Source organism: Eubalaena glacialis, chromosome 16 (assembly GCF_028564815.1).
Source record: "Eubalaena glacialis isolate mEubGla1 chromosome 16, mEubGla1.1.hap2.+ XY, whole genome shotgun sequence".
Classification (NCBI taxonomy): domain Eukaryota; kingdom Metazoa; phylum Chordata; class Mammalia; order Artiodactyla; family Balaenidae; genus Eubalaena; species Eubalaena glacialis.
In genome coordinates this window covers 75315936-75333604 of record NC_083731.1, presented here as the reverse complement: position 1 = coordinate 75333604, position 17669 = coordinate 75315936, and the positions used below count along the sequence as shown (strand labels likewise).

Genomic DNA, 17669 nt, shown 5'->3' with positions numbered 1-17669 from the left:
TTTCCCTCACTGACCCCCACTGACCTTTCCCACCACTGGCCCTTTTCAGACACATCAGGCAGCAGGCTCTTCTTCCAAACCCACCTGAGAACATGTGTAGGTAAGCAGCTCCCAGGAGAAGAGGAAAGAGACCCTTAGGTTCAGGGGAGATTTGCTGGATGGTAGTGCTGGCTGGTTCTAGCACACTGCCCACCTCTACAAATAGTCCCTTTGATGGCTGCAAGCCCAGAGACCCCACCAGAGCACCAGGTAGATCACATTCGTATTAGAAGGGCCTGAATCCTGTACAGAGAAACAGAGGGGCTCAAGCAAACTCCCATGGCCAAGGTGTACAGTATAAACTATTACCCAACCGCTGCTGCAAACTGGCACATTTGGTACAGCCAGAAGAGGCTTAATTAGCCTGAACTAAGCGTCTGAGGTCAGATGATTAAGAACATTTCACAGCCTGGGTTGGAACATTAGAGATGCTACAGATTTTCCTGCCACACCACTGTTGGGCCCCAAACTGGAGAGGATTTAGTTTCCTCCAACCCGGGCTTAACTGCAGAACCCTGAGAGGGGGAAGCCTTGTCCTACCCGTCAGAACCCACAGTTGTTTATTTGCATGTGTGTATCTGTGTGTTCTCTTGGTGTTCTATGCTCCTGATCAAAGGAAGCTTATGCAAGAGGAAAATTAATTTAAATAGCAAAGTAGTGACATTATTTCAAAGTGTCCTGAGAAGATCGTCCCATAGTTTATGTGTTCATTTACTCAATCACTCAGCCTTTCAGCCAGACTTTGAGAGGATATCCCTGTAGCATTAGACTCCATTACAGAATGCAGATCCACAAAGACACACGGTGACAAATCACCACAAGCCTAGAGGCTTAAAACCACACAGAAGTACTAGCTTACACTTCAAAAGGTCCAAAGTCCAAAATGGGTCTCACTGGGCTAAAATCAAGGTTTGGGTAGGGCTGTGTTCCTTCCGGAGGCCCTAGGGAAGAATCCATGTCCTTGACTTTGGCAGCCTCTAGAGGCCACTGACATTCCTTTGCTCATGGCCCCTTCCTCTTTATTCAAAGCCAGCAGCATCAGGCTGCGTCTTCCTCGTGCTACAACTTCTCTGATTCTCTACTCTTCTGCTTGCCTCTTCCACCTTTAAGAACCCTTGTGATTACACTGGGTCCACTCTAATAATCCAGGATAATCTCTCCATCTCGAGGTCCCTGATTTAATCTCATCAGCAAAGTCCCTTTTGCCATGTATATGGCGTACTGTACTATACGGTACTATACTATACTATATGTTGCCAGAATATAAGGCAATATATCCACAGGCTCTGGGGATTACGATTTGGACATCTTTGGGGGGCCATTACTTGCCTAGCTCGGTCCCAGTCCCAGGAGTGTTCATTTTTCATATCTGATAGAAACTGATTAACCTTGATTTTGGCCTGTTGTTCCTCATTAGCCTCCTTGGTTACGCTTGAAGGTGTTTCCCCAGGCGTAATTTTTGCAAATTGTTCTCAGACCTGCCCTGGTTTCCTTTTAATCATCAGCTCGCACATTCATCTCCTTTGCAGTCTCTAAGACACCCCATCCGAAGAAATAACTTACTATTTAAGACACATTAGTCTGACATTTGATTTTGAACTAAACAGCAAACGCTCATTTGAATATCCATAGACTCCTAGGCAATGGCCTGCGCCTCACTTTTCTCCAGAATGGGTTCTCTGGGCCCAGCCCAGAAGGGCATATGCGGTTGATTCCTGCTCACAGGAGGACGTGTCTCTAATCCCTGCTGAATCAGGGTGGCTCAGATTAGCCATTTTCCCTCTTCCATTCATTTCCACTTTTGAGACTGATTTTACACAGCTCCAATTTTTAACCTCTCTACGTGTGTGGTGGGCAGGACAATGACCCCACTCTCCAAGGAAATCCACATCCTAATCCCCAGACCCTGTAAATATGTCACCTTACACGGCAAAGGGACTTTGCAGATGTCACTGAGGTCAAGGACCTTGAGCTGGGGAGAGTATTCTGGATTATCTGGGTGGCCCAACAGGATCTTCCCTTTCTTCAGAGGGAAGAATGTTTCCTGGCTGCAGAGAACCGGAGAGAGACGGCAGCGGAAGGGACCAATCAAAGCTGGAAAGAGTGAGGAAACAGATCCTCCCCAGAGCCTCCAGAAGGAATGCAGCCCTGCGCACACCCTGACTTTAGCTGGCTGAGACCCTTGTCAGAGTTCTGGCCCACACAACCCTAAGGTAATAAATTCATATTGTTTTAAACCATTAACTCGTGATAATTTGTTTCAGCAGCAATAGGAAGTTAACACAATGTGCATTCTTTTCAGTCCACGCTGATGATTTAAGCCCTCAAAATGACTGTGATTCAGAATCATTAGTAGACTGGCAGCACCCTCTTCCAGATCATTAGCCAGAATTCAAATAAGCCCAGGCCTAATGGGGTCCCCTGCAGGAGTCCATCCGAGAACGCCAGGGGTTGAAGGAGACCTGCGATTAATTATCATCTGCATTTCCCAGACCTGATTTTACATCTGAACCAATCTGGACTTTTCCTGCCAGACATGACGCTGCACAGGTTTATGTTTGTAAAAGAGATAACCTTCCCTGTCCTTTTCTCCACTGATGTTATAGCCATTGCTCTCCACCCACTCCAGGTCAGCTCCCCTCCTCCAGCACACACACCAGGGACACATACAGACACAGATACACACACAGACACACACCTCCCTCTTCGGAAAAAAGCAGCCCAGATTTTAAAAATGATTTGCTCCCCCAGGGCTCTGATGTCTATTGCCCCAAGGTTTTGGGGCTTTGACTTTGGAGCTTTTTGACTTTCTTTCCCATTCTAAATGTTTCAATATGTTATAAAGGAACAGTAGGTTGGACCAGCCAGTTTTCAAGCTTTCCGTGAAGAGAAGACATTGGATTTTTTTTTTCTTCTGCAGAATACCAGGAATTGCACGGATTTTTGCCGTAATTCTTTGAAGATGTCAGCATGAACCAGGTGAGGGGCAGTGATTCCAAGAGGTACACTATTCGAATCACCATTTCACCTGATTAGAAGCACTTCAGGCTTCAGATTTTGAGTTCTTGTGGTGCTTTGTTTGGTCTTCTGATTCTTATTTCTATGTTTGTTTATACATATTATGTGTTAAACACTATTTCAGGTCCTGGGAATACAGTGGACATTCTGGGCTGAAGCTACAGGTTTGAGAGTCAAAACCAGTGGAATTACAGTAATTACCCGGGAGACATTTGCAGATGGAGAAGAGAAGGCAGAGCCAGCACATAACATCCGAGCACTCCAAAATTTAGAGGTCCAGCAGAGGAGAAGGACTTACAGAGGAAGAAGTGTTATGGCAGGAACAGAACAAGCAGAGCGTGTGGTATCGCAGAAGCCAAAAGAAGAAGGTGTTTCAAGGAGAAAGAGAATGGTTAGTGGCGCCAAAGGCGGCTCAGAGGTCAAGTAAGAACAGACTGATGATCATGGGTCTTGACAACGTGAAAGTGATCTTGACATGAGCAACTAGAAAGGAGAGAAGCCCCCAGCTGTAATGGACTGAAGGAGAGAATGTGGAAAAAGGAGTGGAAACTGTGACTTAGAAAACACTTTTAATTACAGGCATACCTTGGAGATATTGTGGGTTCAGCTCCAGACCACCCTAATGAAGTGAATCTTGTCATAGAGCAAGTCATATGAAGTTTTTGGTTTCCCAGTGCCTATAAAAGTTATGTTTACACTATACTATAGTCTGTTAAATGTGCAATAGCATTATGTCAAAAAACGATGTACGTACCTTAATTGAAAAATAGTTTCTTGCTAAAAAAGTGCTAACCGTCATCTGAGCCTCCAGCAGGTCAGAATCTTTTTGCTGGTGGAGGGTCTTGCTTCGATGCTGATGGCTGCTGACCGATCAGGGTGGTGGGTGCTGAAGGTGGGGTGGCCGTGACAGTTTCTTAAAATAAGACCACAGTGAAGTTTCCCACATCGATTGACGCTGCCTTTCACGAACGATTTCTCTGTAGCGTGCAGTGCTGTTTGACAGCATTTTACCCACAGTAGATCTGCTTTCAAAATTGGAGTCAATCCTCTCCAACCCTGCCACTGCTTTATCAACTAAGTTTATGTCATGTTCTAAATCCTTTGCTGTCATTTCAACCATCTTCACAGCATCTTCATCAGAAGTAGATTCCCTCTCAAGAAACCACTTTCTTTGCTCATCCATAGGAAGCAACTCCTCATCCGTGAAAGTTTTACCATGAGATGGCAGCAATTCAGTCACATCTTCAGGCTCCACTTCTAACTCTAGTTCTCTTGCTATTTCTACCACATCTGCAGTTATAATAATAACATTGAAGATCACTGATCACAGATCACCATAACAAATATGATAATAATGAAAAAGTTTGAAATAGTGCACGAATTACCAAAATGTGACACAGAGACACAGCACAGCAAGCGTTGCTGGAAAAATGACACCGACAGACTAGCTGGACGCCGGTTGACACAAACCTTCAATTTGTAAAAAAAAAAAAAAAAATGCAATATCTGTGACGTGCAATAAACCAAGGTATGCCTGCAGTTGCTGTAAAGAGCATCAGAGAGATGAAGTAGTAGCTGGAGGTGGATGTGGAGGTCACAGGGAGGGGTTCTACATGGATATACTAGAGATAATGGTAGTAATTCAGTGGAGAGAGGGAAACTGGTGAAGCAGCAAATAAACTGATGATTGCAAGGAGAAAGGCCAGGACACAGTGACGGAAAGGAGTCCAAAGCACAGCTAGAAAGGGCAAACTTAGGTGAAAGCAGAAATTTCACCACAGAAATAGAAGGCAGGGCAGTAAGAATGAGTATAGTCAGCTTTCCTTATCTGCGGGTTCCTTCCACATCTGTGGATTCAACCAACTGCAGATCAAAAATCTATATATATTTTTTAATTCCAGAAAGTTCCAAAAAGCAAAACTTGAATTTGCCACATGCTGGCCACTATTTACATAGCGTTTACATTGTGTTAGGTACTGTAAGTCATCTAGAGATGATTTAAAGTGTATAGGAGGATGTGCATAGGTTACATGCAAATACCTCACCATTTTGTATAAGGGACTTGAGCATCCGAGGATTTTGGTATTGGGAGTGGGGTGGCAGGGTCCTGGGACCAATCCCCTGTGGAAATGGAGGGACGACTGATCGGAAGCAGGTATGTTGGTGGATTGTGCAGTGGGAAGATAAGGATCTCCTATCTAACTAATACTATGTTCTCTAAGAAGTATGAAGCAAGGTCATCGAATGCCCTTTAAACATCTTTATAATATGAGGTAGTAGAAAGACTGCTGTCTTGTCAGCTAAGACAGTAATGAAGATACTGGCCTGAGTATCTGGTGTAGACACTGATTATTTATCAAGAAAGTCACTTATCCTGTTGGTCAATGTACTTCTAAACTTTCAAACAGGAACGACAACTATTGTATTGATCAGACGTTGGAGAGTTAATTCTCCCTGGAAATGTCTGCTTCTGGAAATATCTGAAACACTGAATGAATTTTAAAATATGTTTTGCAATGTATGGTACAGCTGGAAGAAAGTAAGGTGAATTCTCAGAGGCTAGAGACAGTAAGACAGCATGAATCCAGGGAGGTAAGCTGCTGCTGGAGCGGACCTTCCCTGCGTCATCTGCCGACCACTGTGACCTAGCCCCCAGGGAGTTAACAGGTTCCATGCCTGCAGGACAGGAAACACACCTCGGCTAGAGTCGGATGAGGAGTCAGAGGAAACACTGGCCAAAAAAAAAAAAAAAATTCCAGGACCTCAAAAGGGAAACACTTTCAGCAAGTGAACCTAAAAAGGAAACTCTAGAAGAGAAAGAAAGAAATATGTCTGTCTTGTCCTTCGTTCTCGATGGAGGAATAAGAAGTGGGGTGGGGGGAATTCTCTGCTGAGAATATCTAACTATAAACCCACACTTAAAATAGTTTGGGGCTGGGATTCATTCTAAAAACGTAAGCCACAAATTGAGTAAAAGAGACTTCAACCTAGGTCTCAAAGAATTCCTGCAGTGAAGTCCCAAGAAACAACTATCTACAGAAAAAGAGAGAGAGACACCCCAACTCGATATAAGAAGAAAGATTTTGATTTTAAAAAAAGGTCAATTAGAAATTTGAGAAACCAAAAGCTGATATAACCAGTCAGAACTGAAGAGGAAAATAATGAAGTTAAAGATCAAGCTGAAAAATTTACCAAAAATGAGGCAGAAAGTGGCAAAGAGATGAAAAATGTGAAAGGGAGGTCAAGGGGCGAGGAGGTCAAGGGCAAAGTTCTAATATCAATATACAGGGAGCACACAGGAGATGGGGGATGGGGAGATATTAAAAGAGATAACGGATGAGATCTTTCTGGAGTTGATTAACGACAATGATCCCCTCATTCCAGGAGCCCAATGAACACCAGCATTTCCAAAGAAAGCCTCACCCAGACACATCAGAGCAAGACTGCAGAATCACTGAAGTCAAAGAAGAAGCACCCAGAGAAAAGGACAGCTAACCTACAAAGAGCTGTAGCCCAACAGCTGACTCAAAAACAGCAGCAATCGAGAAAAAAATCATTGATAATCCAGCAAAACTATCTTTCAACTATGAGGATGAAATGAACGTAATTCAAGTGAGAAAAAAACCTGAGAGAGGTTATTACCAACAAACACTCAGTTAAGGAAGTTCTAAAGAATGAATTTCAGAAAGAAGAAAATGATCTCAGAAGGAAATAAAATGATTCTCAAGAAGAAATGAGGAGTAAAGAAAATAACAAACATGTGGGTAAATAAAGTACAAAATAATAAATACGGTGCCCCATTTGTGAAGTTTAAAAGATGAAGCTAGAAGTAAAATATTAAATAAAGATGGTATATGAGTCAGAAATAGGGAATTTGGTAAGTTATCTTACCCCTAGGATCATCAGTTTCCCCCCTCTACAAATGTCAAATAGTAGCCATTTTCAAAAGGATTTCTGGAATCTAATTGCTTCTACTTCAGATCGATTTTTGATATCTTACACAAAGCTTTAATGGTTGCATTTTCTGTGAACCAAATCTCCTAATGGTGGCATTTTGCTTCAGACCCAGAACATTTAAGTAGCTAAACCAAGTACAACAGCTCCACGAACTCCCATATTTTCACTTTTTCCATTTCCATCTCCATTTAATTTCTAAGAGCGATGAGATAACTGCAGTGACAGCAATCTAAGTGGCTGTATATTTTGTCTAAAATGCCTGAAATCATTCTGAGTTATTATGTAAATACCCAAATCTGCTCATTATGTTGTTATGGGGGGAGGCTCAACCGTTCTCCTGCTGGTGTTATGTCTTAAGATGAGATCATTAGAAAAAGATTAGTGGTGTAATGTCTGAGAGGCTTAAACAATAATTTGAGTCTTTCAGATGTGTACAAGGTAATTTTAAATAAATTCCAGAGTTTTTCTGATGATAGCCTTTAGTTCAATCATAGCTCCTTTCAAGGAAATGCTAGTTGGATGAGGTAATTTTTAATGCAAAACTTGACACATTGCACGCCCTCGGTAAAGAGTAGCTATCACCATTCTTAGTATAATTTCTGGGTAGAAATAAAATGAACGCAAAAAGCATGGCCGTCATGATGGACTGTTGGTCTTCAGACTGTTGGTTCCCTCCCAACAATGATTTGTAACTTTCCAAGGGCACAAAACTGATGGACAGAGATCTTTATCACCATATTTAATTTCTGGGAATTACTAATTTATTATGCCCATAAACTCTTAGAGAGCACTCAGTAACTGACGGGCACTGACAGTGAAAAGATGTCTAAAACGTGATCCTTCCTCTTAAGGAGTTCACCATTGGCCACTGTGATTAGTAAGTTTAGTGCTTGGATAAAGGCTTACTGGACATCCACTTGTGCCAGGCCCTGGGACACAGAGATGAACAAGATATGGGTCTTCAGGATCTCATTATCTAGTGGACAATACAGAGACACTATAAACCAGTAAATTACAAAGCATCACAGCTGTAAAAGAGCCACGGACGAGGCATTGGGAAGTACAAGAGTCAGAATAGCTAATCGTGACTGGAGGAGTTGCAGACAATTTTTAAAGGAGCTGGCATTTGAAACTGATCTTGAAAGATGAATGAGAAATAAGAAGAAAGGAAAGAGCATCCCAGGCAGAGGGGATGATGAAGCAGCAACCCAGGGTCACGAAAGGGTGTGCCAGATCTGAGGAATGGGGTGCTGTGTGGCTTGACTGTCGAATATGTAGGTGAAAACTGGAAAAAACTTAGGTTGAAAAACTAAATTGGCATCAGTTTGGGACAAATCATGCAAGCTTTATAACGAATTTAAACCTTATCCTGGAACAGCAAGGGTCTGCAGGGAATCTGAAGCAGGAGACTGCTATATCCAATTTTTTTTTAATGATTTCAGGAGGGCAGTGTTAAAGTGACTCCAGAGGTGAGAGGGACCAGAAGTCAGGAAAAAAAATCATTTAGAGGCCATAGCAATAGTCTAGACAAGACATGATGCTATGAAGCAAAGTCATAGCACTGGGAATGCTGCCAGATACATCAGGAGAAATTTGACAAGATAGGCAACTACTTGAATGTGGAAGGAAAAGAAAAAGAAAACTCAAAGATGATGGAGGATTATCTAACTTGAAAAACTAAGTGAGCCATTTCACCTCTATCTGAGAGAGAAAGTATAGGATATAGAGCAGGTTTGGGAGAAAAGATAATGCATTTTCTTTAGCAAATTTTAAGTTTGATATGCTATGGTATCTCAAGAGGGAGGATGTATCCAGTAGGCAATTCAAAATATGGGGTGATGTTTTGGGGAATTGGGAAAGTGATAGTTGAAATCCTCGATATCTTCTGGAAATTTCAAGATTAAAACAAAACAAAACAAAAAACAGAATGTAGGAGGGAGACCAAGAAGACCTTAGGATTTGCCCAGATCAACCAAAGCTCATTGTAAAACCAATCCCTTTCATGAGAATCCATAATGCATTGCACTCTGCATGTAAACGCAGACAGTAAGTGACAGTAAATTCACAAAGGGTCCCACATTTTCCCAGTCTTTTATCTAAGTAAAAAATGCTCAAGATACTTTTCTCTCCTAACTTTATTAAGCCATGACTAGCTGCAAACTCAATGTCAACATTCTTAAACTTTCCTTTACATCTAACTGACTGGACGCCTTTGAGGTAAGGAGGGGATAATGCAAAAACACAGAAAACAAGTTGATGTATCAAGAAGCCACAGAGCAACAAAATTAACCCAGGACTGATAGTCTGTGGCTTTTCTTTATGAGAGCTACCCTTCTTTTATCTGCATCCTCTCTTCAAGGTGTATATATACACATGTGAGCTGGAATACCTGCACATTTGCCTTAAGAACATGCAATGGGAGGCTGAATTAAGGTTGTTTACTCTCTCCCCCCGCAAGATGGTTTCCTTCCTTATTACTTCCATATTTCTCACTTTCTAGAGACAAAAGTCTCCTGGAAGACAATGCCATTCAAATAGCCAGTGACATTGGATTGATCCCTTTGTTCCTGATTATATTCCCTGTTTTACCCTATCTCTGTATTTATGCCTTTGAAATATCTGAAATTCAAGGATAATGAGATACGATCCAAGTTCATGCCCCAAACTATTCACATCTTCCTGGAAAAGACTATAAATCCTGACATCCCCAAACAAGAAGTCTCCTCTCTACCTGTTCAGTGATGGTGCGTTGGGAAGGCAGAGAAATTTCAGCTGACCATCAAAATTGTTTGCCATGCATCAGCACTTTTCAAACTGGAGTATGAGGTACTAAAATGGTATGAGCTGTGGGCCAGATAATTCCTAAAACTGTAAGATTAAATTGGTGCTTCTCTTAGGAACTTCAGTTTTACTTGAAAATATAAAGGAGGATTTTGTCTTAATACTAAATAAGCACAAATATATTAAGGAGTAGACTGCCAAGTTTGCATGGATTTTTTTAAGATAAAATATGAGACTTCAAAGGAATTTCAGACCTCTAGACAGACTGCTTCCAGCCCCCTAAATCCGAGAAGCAAAAATTCTCTCTCCTTTGCCACGAGGGCATTTCAGATGCTTGGAGAAAATTCTCGCTGGCTGGAAGAATAAGAGGGGAGAACAAACTCACAGGGCAGTTTGGGAAAATGAAAATGTCTGGAGGATAAAATAGGTACCATCTAGAGTGAGAATATAGAAAAAGAGCATGGACACAGATTAAGAGATGAGAGGTAAATCGAGAATAAGACCAGGTAAGGCTGTGTCACCCACTTGCTTTGCAGCCTTGGGGAGGACATGTCAGTTCCCTGAGTCTCCGTTTCCTCAGATATAAAATGAAGGAATTGTACTAAAAGGAAAGTTACAAGCTCTTTTAAATTTTTGACTAGTTTCCAACATTTAAAACTTAGGAGGTTTCAAACAAAAACCTGGATTGTTGTCTTCTCTTGAAAACACAGAATATCTCACTGCTGAGCCCGTAACATTGCCACACGGCAACAATTTCTTGGAGTCGAGTGAGCCTTCTTTAGACAGGGCACGAGTCCCTCCCACGGCCTGGGGTCGTATCTGGACCCAGGTCTCTCCCCCTTGCCTGATTCTGTATACCTGAGCTGTCCAATCCAAAGGCCCCTGGCCACATGGGGCTACTTAAATTTAAGTTTAAACTAACTAAATTAAATAAGCTTAAAAGTTCAGTTTCTAGACAATTCTGAGTGTTCAATAGCCACACGTGGCTAGTGGCCATTGAACTGGATAACACAGTTAGAGGACATTTCCATCATCACAGAAAGCTCCGTCCAACAGAGCTCCATAAACCTTTGAATATGTGGCCCCAAGCTGAATAACATTCTGGATCCCTTGTAGCCGTGATATTCCAGCTTCTTTGTGGGGAAACCCCGCCAGCAGGGGTTGGAGCTCCTGCACACGTGTCCCTTTTAAAAACTCTTTCCTTCACAATCTGTTGCCATAGATGGAGACGATGTCTAAAGGCACATTTTTGGATCAAGAGCGCATGTGGCTTCCACCATGAACAGGGAGGGACAGGCGGGGGGAGGCCGGTTTGGTGGGGTCCCACACAGCTGGAAGCAGGCAGATGTGTGATTCTATGGTTCCTCCTCTCCCCATAGCCCCAATCAACCCAGCTGCATCCCAGGGCTGGCAGCAGTTCCCATTTTCTTGGTCAGGAAAGGGTAATTAAGACAGATACGTAAATGATACCCATTCCAGAGGCGCTCCCCTGCAAAAGAAATTAGGGCAAATCTAAAAGCGATTAGGCTGTGGACACATGACATAATTGAATAAGCAATGCAAAGTCTGCCCGCTGGCCCAGAGGCCTCAAGGAGAGCAGTAGGTGTGAGCTGCACTTAGCGGCACTAACGTGTAATTACACATGAGTCGGATGCCTCCATCCTGTTCATTACAGCCAGCCCCTCTGGGAGGACTATCGGGCAGCACTTAGTCAGCAGTTAATAATATGTGCCAGGCAACAGCACAATCACATTTTTTTCCAACACTAGCATTCACATTGGCCTTCCCCCATGGATCGGCAAACATGAGGTATCCCTGTTCGCTTTTACATAGACTCTAGAATTCAATTTGGGGAATACCACACCGTCTGTCTTGGGAGTGGGGATGTGGTGACTTGACACTTATTTCAGACGCTACCCAAGGAAAGTGGAGCTTACTTATTTATTTATATTTTTGACTGTGTTGGGTCTTCGTTGCTGTGTGAGGGCTTTCTCTAGTTGTGGCGAGCGGGGGTTACCCTTTGTTGCGGTGCGCAAGCTTCTCATTGCAGTGGCTTCTCTTGTTGCGGAGCACGGGCTCTAGGCACGCGGGCTTCAGTAGTTGTGGCACACGGGCTCAGTAGTGTGGCCTGTGGGCTCTAGAGCGCAGGCTCAGTAGTTGTGGCGCATGTGGGATCTTCCCGGACCAGGGCTTGAACCCGTGTCCCCTGCATTGGCAGGCGGATTCTTAACCACTGCGCCACCAGGGAAGCCCGACCCATTGGCTTTTGTAATCAGGCGGCCCACGCGACCACACTGCCCACATCCTGCTGCTCTTAGACCTACAAGGAGAACAGGACGCTTCCCTGCCTTGGCGTCTTTGTTGACAGATGGCTGGTCACCACATTGACCTGTCCTGTGGTGGTCACGGGACGGCCAATGCACGTGGAGAGGGTAAGAGTCAAAGATGCTGGGTACCGAAAGCCTAGAAGCTTTCCTGCCTCTATTCCAAGATCCAAGAGAAGTCTACACCAGTATTTCCAGATTCCCTGGGATCCTGAGCTTGGGAGAGCGAGTGGGAGGCTTAGCTATGGGAATTGGATTGTGCCCTGGGAATAAGGGCCGGGAAGAGACAGGAAGGAGGTGATGAGAGGAATCCAAGAAGTTTAGGGGGAGGAAAATCAAATAATTAGCCATGCAGCTGCTAAGCCATAAAACTGAGAGCGAAAGAGAGAGGAAAGGCAGAGAGCAAAGAGGGACGTGACAGGCACAGGTCCGGCAGCCAGGGATCGCGACAGCTGTGTACTTTCTGTGTGTGGCACCCAGCTGAAGCACGTGGCCTCCCGTGGCCAGAGTGAGACCTGACCAGCCACAGATAGCAGATGAGAACACGAGTGTTCACACTGGCAGCACGGAGCACTACCAAAAACCTCAGTCGGTTTCTAGATTGCTTTTGCAAAACCCAGTAAATCATCGTGGGTCCTGCTGCCTGGCATCCCCTCTGCATATCTAAGAAGCAGTGAAATACGGGACATCTTGAGTTACGAGCTCCCTCACGCACGGGCTAGCTCAGTGGCCCCGGCTGTACAGCTGTCCTCCCCTGACCCGGGCGCAATCTCTCCCTAACGAATGTTCCCTCCTGATAGCTCAAGCAGATGGCTCCACGGGAGCCTGAACACATTCCCACATTTTCCAGCGTGACTCTGTACACGCAGGGAACTATGGGGTTTGTTTTGGTATTTGTTTTTGTTTTTGTTTTAACACAATAATGACTTGGGGACTCTCAATGCCTTACCAGCAACAGCCAGGATGTTCCTGGGATCCAGATCTTGTCTGGAACTTTCTCCTTGGCACTCTCGGTGGTGTTTGCAATCTGCTGACTCTTGGGCCAGTCCTAAGGGACACTGGAGAGCTTCATCTGAAGGGCCAGCTGTGCAGGCCAGCCCCTCCTCACCCCAGGGCCTTGAGTGCTGCATGATGCTTTGGGGCCTCTTTAAAGTTAAAAGGACGTTTTAACTCCTTTTCCCGGGCAGAGGAAGGAAAGGCTCTCAGACTCACCCAGGGTGGGAAGGAACCTCAGAAATGATCTATTCCAATGGCTCTCAATCTGTGACACATTAGAGCCACCTGGGACGTTTTTCAAAGTGAATCTCTGTCTTTGTCTCATCGTTGGCGGGATCCTGGCATGGGTCTTTCTTCTTAGTTCCCCAGGTTATGCAGTCCTGGCACTCAGGGACTCCTGAGTGTGGCAGAGCTGAGACTGAAACCCAAGCCCCCTCCTCCAGGGCATCCCAAACTCGACTGTGCCTGGGAATCACCTAAGGGGAATCCTGAAGGTCTGGGGTGGGTCTGCATGTCTGCAGTTCTCAAAGGCTCCCAGGAGAGGCTGCTCCTCAAAGCACACTCTGAGACACTAGGCCTAACATCTAGCCATATAAATAGATGAGTCACATGGCAATTAAATTCCGGTCTTTCTAAGGTCAAGATTAGAGAGCCACATTTGGTAGAGAGGTTGGATGGGAGTGACCCGTGTTTTTTATCCTGAGTCTGGAAATTAACTGCTGTGTAATCTTGAACAAGTCACTTAACTTCTCTGATCTTTCATTTCCTTAAAATGGAGAGGAAGCGAATCCTTACAAAGTCATTGGGCTGATCAGATGAGATGTGAAATTGTTCTACAAACTCTAAGGCACTACAAAGCAGTTTATTATTATAACATTGACCTTTGAAAGACACCAACACTGGCCCTGAAATTGGTCATTTTTATGTGCACGCCCATTTTTATAGTCCTTTATTTCTCCCACTAGGAGCATGTGAATGTGGGCACACGTGCGATAAATGATTTTCATTTCCGAAAGGTTTTAATTCCGTGTGTGTGTTTGCATGTGTATAGTATGTGTGTGTTCTTGTCCCACCGCCTCGGGGGAAAGAATTGCAAGGAAGTTCTCTTTAACCAGGAGGATTCAGGAATGCAGAGCAAATGTTCAGAAGCAGCGGCCAAATTGGTAGCTTTTCTTGCTCCTTTCCACGGCATTAACACACCCTTAGCCCAAACAAAATGGAAGCATGCCTGGGCAACTTCATCTCAGTGTTCTCGCAGCCATATGGGGTGAGCCAGGGCAGGCGGGTCTCGTGTGTAGCCCGGGCAGGGAAACCGTCTCTCAGGACCCTCGCCCTCTTTGAGGTCTGAGCCCCCGATTCCCGCTGGCTTGCGTGGCTGTCGCCACTGAGGCTCGGCATGGATGTCCATCCCCGAAAGAAATGAAACCCTGGCAAGTCCTCAGCCCACATTCTGGAAGCGCCTGACTAAGGTTACGCAAACACATTTGGCACAGGCTTCGGGGACCAAGAAGTTCTCTGGGTTGGAGCGCAGAAACACAATGTACTTGTCCTACTTCCGAGATCGTGTCTGAGGGCTTGGCTCCCTCCGCCAAGGAGCTGCCTCCTCGCTGACGTCATCCTGCGCCGGGAGGCAAACATCTCCGGGTTCAGCAGTTCAGGACCAGAAGTGAGAGAAGGTTCGGATCAAAGGGAGTCGGCCGAGGCTTGGCTCTGACGGCACAGCTCGGGGAGAATATACCAATCCTTACAACGAAGGAATCTTAACATAGACACGTATCGGCACAGCCTATGCGGAGGGACTGTTCGGCTGCAACACCCCCGGGCCGGGGTCACTGGTCATGATGTCACCTCCGTGAAGCGGGGTTTGGTGGCTCCAGGTGCTGCCACGCACACACACGCCGCCTGGAAGCTCCGTTCCCCAGAGGCCCAGGAGGGTATGCGACGTCCCAACCGTGGGGATGAAATAATTTCTATGTACAGCTCGTGCCTTGCCCTCATGTCACTCTGCGTAATATCTCAGGCATCCAGTGACTACGTTTTCCCAGCCAAATGCAGGCGGGTCCTGCTGGCCCTGAGCGCATTTCTCAGCCTCAGGTTATATCTCAGCACACAAAGTACCCAGGCCCCTCCAGGAGCCTCAGAGGGCCATTCTGGAGAAGCATTTTCTTTTATTAAAAAAAAAAAAAAAAAAAAAAAAAAGGATCATCTTTCCCACATTCCTATTTTTCACCTGTAAAATCCATGATTTTTATGACCAGATCAGACCTCCCTAATGTTTCAGACCGCATAGCCCCACTGAGGCTTTGTGCTCAGAATAAAAGCTACCATGAAATGAGTTCTGGTAGAGGTTTGCATCACAAAGTCTTAGGAAGACAGTGACAGAGGTGGGCTTTCCTTCACCGCCTTGGAGGAGCGATCGGCCAGTCTGGGGGCTCACCCCTGGCTGTCCACTGGAAGCCCTTGGAAGCTTTACAAAAGTCCCAGTACCTGAGTCATTCGCCAAGCAAAGTGAATTGCGATTTCTGGGGGGCATCCAGCAACAGTATTTGTTAAAGGCTTCTCTGTGGTTCTAATGGATAGCGGGGCCTGAGAAATCAAATCCCCCTCTTTTTTTTCTAGGGGAGAATATTTTAGCCCAGAGAATTCAAGTGCTTTGCCTAAGGTCACACAGATCACTGGGGACAGAGCTAGCACCAGAGATGAGTTAAACCAGTTGCTGGGCCAAGTACCCTGTTTTAACCCCAAGTGGGCGGAAGGATGATTTTGTAGAGGTGCTGCCAGGGGAGCTGTTTTCCCTGATGCTTCAGGGCGAGGCTGCTAGGACAGACTCCCTGGGCCTGCTGGTTGGAAGAATTACTTAACTGATTACTCTGATTTCCAGTCCTGCGACCTTACTGGGGGACCTTAGCAAACCGCTAAGCCTTGCAAAACCTCACATCCCTTGGCTACAGAACGGGCATGGGTGATGTCTGGGGTGGGGAGAGGTAATATTAATAAGACTTTCCTCTTGGAATTGTGAGGGTTTAATGAAATAACTGTAAAACATGTCGCACAGCACTTGGCACATAATAAGTGTCCAATAACGTGGACTGCTGTTCATATTATTAACATCACACAGATGTACTAGTACTAGTCCTTGGGCTCTATGGTCTCAATATCTGGAGTGAGCAGCATGTCATGTGCAGGAGATGGGGCGGGGGCTGGCCTCAAGGATGCTCCACGGTAAACAGGCAGAGACTACGGTCCAAGGAAACACGGCCCTTCCTGATTTCCAAGATGATGTATGGGTTCAAATTCCAACCGTATTTCTTGGAATGAGGTTCCTGGTCCTCCTTCCCTTTGTGGCTCTTTAAATACATGCAGTCTCTGTGCGCTCGTACTCAGCAGACACAGCTGTAGAGAATGAAACCTTTGACTCATCTTCCTTCCAGACAAGACTGGATAGGTCGGGGGCGGGGGGGGGTGGGTTCCCACCCCAGTACCCAAGTCAGACCCCACGCTACAGCACAAGAAAAAAGAATGGGGATTAGAAAAATCCATCCTCTTCCCTTCCCCCAAACGTCCTCCTGCTTTCAGTATGAATATTATTGACACCATCGTTTCTTGGTCCCCGTGACTCGAAACTTCATTTTTTCATGACTCCCCTTTGTTCCTCTACCTGGACTATAAAAGAAAGAGCTCTCTTCTCTTTATCCATAGCCCCAGCCCCGCTCAAGCCCTCATTAATTTCACCTGAACTATTCTGAATTATTCTCCTGAATTCTTTGCTGCTGGAAGTGTGACCTGCAGACCAGCAGCTTCAGCATCACAGAAGTTTCTTCCAAATGCAGAGTCTCAAGTCTTACCCTAGATCTGCGGAGCCAAATCTGTGATCTGAGTGCCCGTGGAAGCTGAGAAGCGCTGGGCTGCCTGATGCCCTCCCTCCTGGGCTCTGAGCATTCTCCTCGAGCTGTGAGGGCCTGATTACCTGGCTGAAGTGCTGCTTCGTGTCACTCCCAAGCTCAAAACCTTCACCTTTCCCCATGGACTACAGGCTCTATTACTCCTTCGTGTGTATACAGGGCTCTCGGATTACAAAGCAATTCTATTTTGCATTTTATCTATGGTCACATCTAATCTAAGAGCAATTTCATGATAATGCTCCAAATAGCCCAAATCCAACCATGTGTTTCTGTCTCCCAACAACTACCCTGCCTAAACCACCACCATTGTTTGTCTAAATTACCACAATGGTCCCAGGGCTAGTCTCCCCCTTCTGTTCCTGTCCTACTACAATTCTTTTCTCACAGAATAAATTATGCCCTACCCTTGCTTTCCACCAGCCAGTGTTTCCCACTGCCCTTGGAATCGAAAACAAACTCTTCCTCTAGACCACAAAGCCTTATATGATCTGTCCTGATAATACAAAGGAACTTGTCTCCTCCTTTCTCCCCCTGTCCTCCATCTGATCCTCATGTATGGTCTTACTATTACCACTGCCTGGAACTCTAGACCCCAGGTCTCCACATTTCTGGCTCATTTTCCTCAGCTGCCCACTCCTCCAGGAAGCTTTCC

The 17669-nt window shown here is 45.2% G+C and overlaps 1 long non-coding RNA gene across 1 annotated transcript in view; it reads right to left on the bottom strand.

Annotated features, from left to right (window-relative positions):
* Positions 1–4505: 4505 nt before the first annotated feature.
* LOC133076620 (uncharacterized) overlaps positions 4506–17669 on the bottom strand; it is a 164220-nt gene continuing 151056 nt past the window's right edge. Inside the window, exon 4 of the long non-coding RNA XR_009697563.1 lies at positions 4506–4527. This is a non-coding gene — a long non-coding RNA (uncharacterized LOC133076620). The remainder of the gene's footprint in view (positions 4528–17669) is intronic.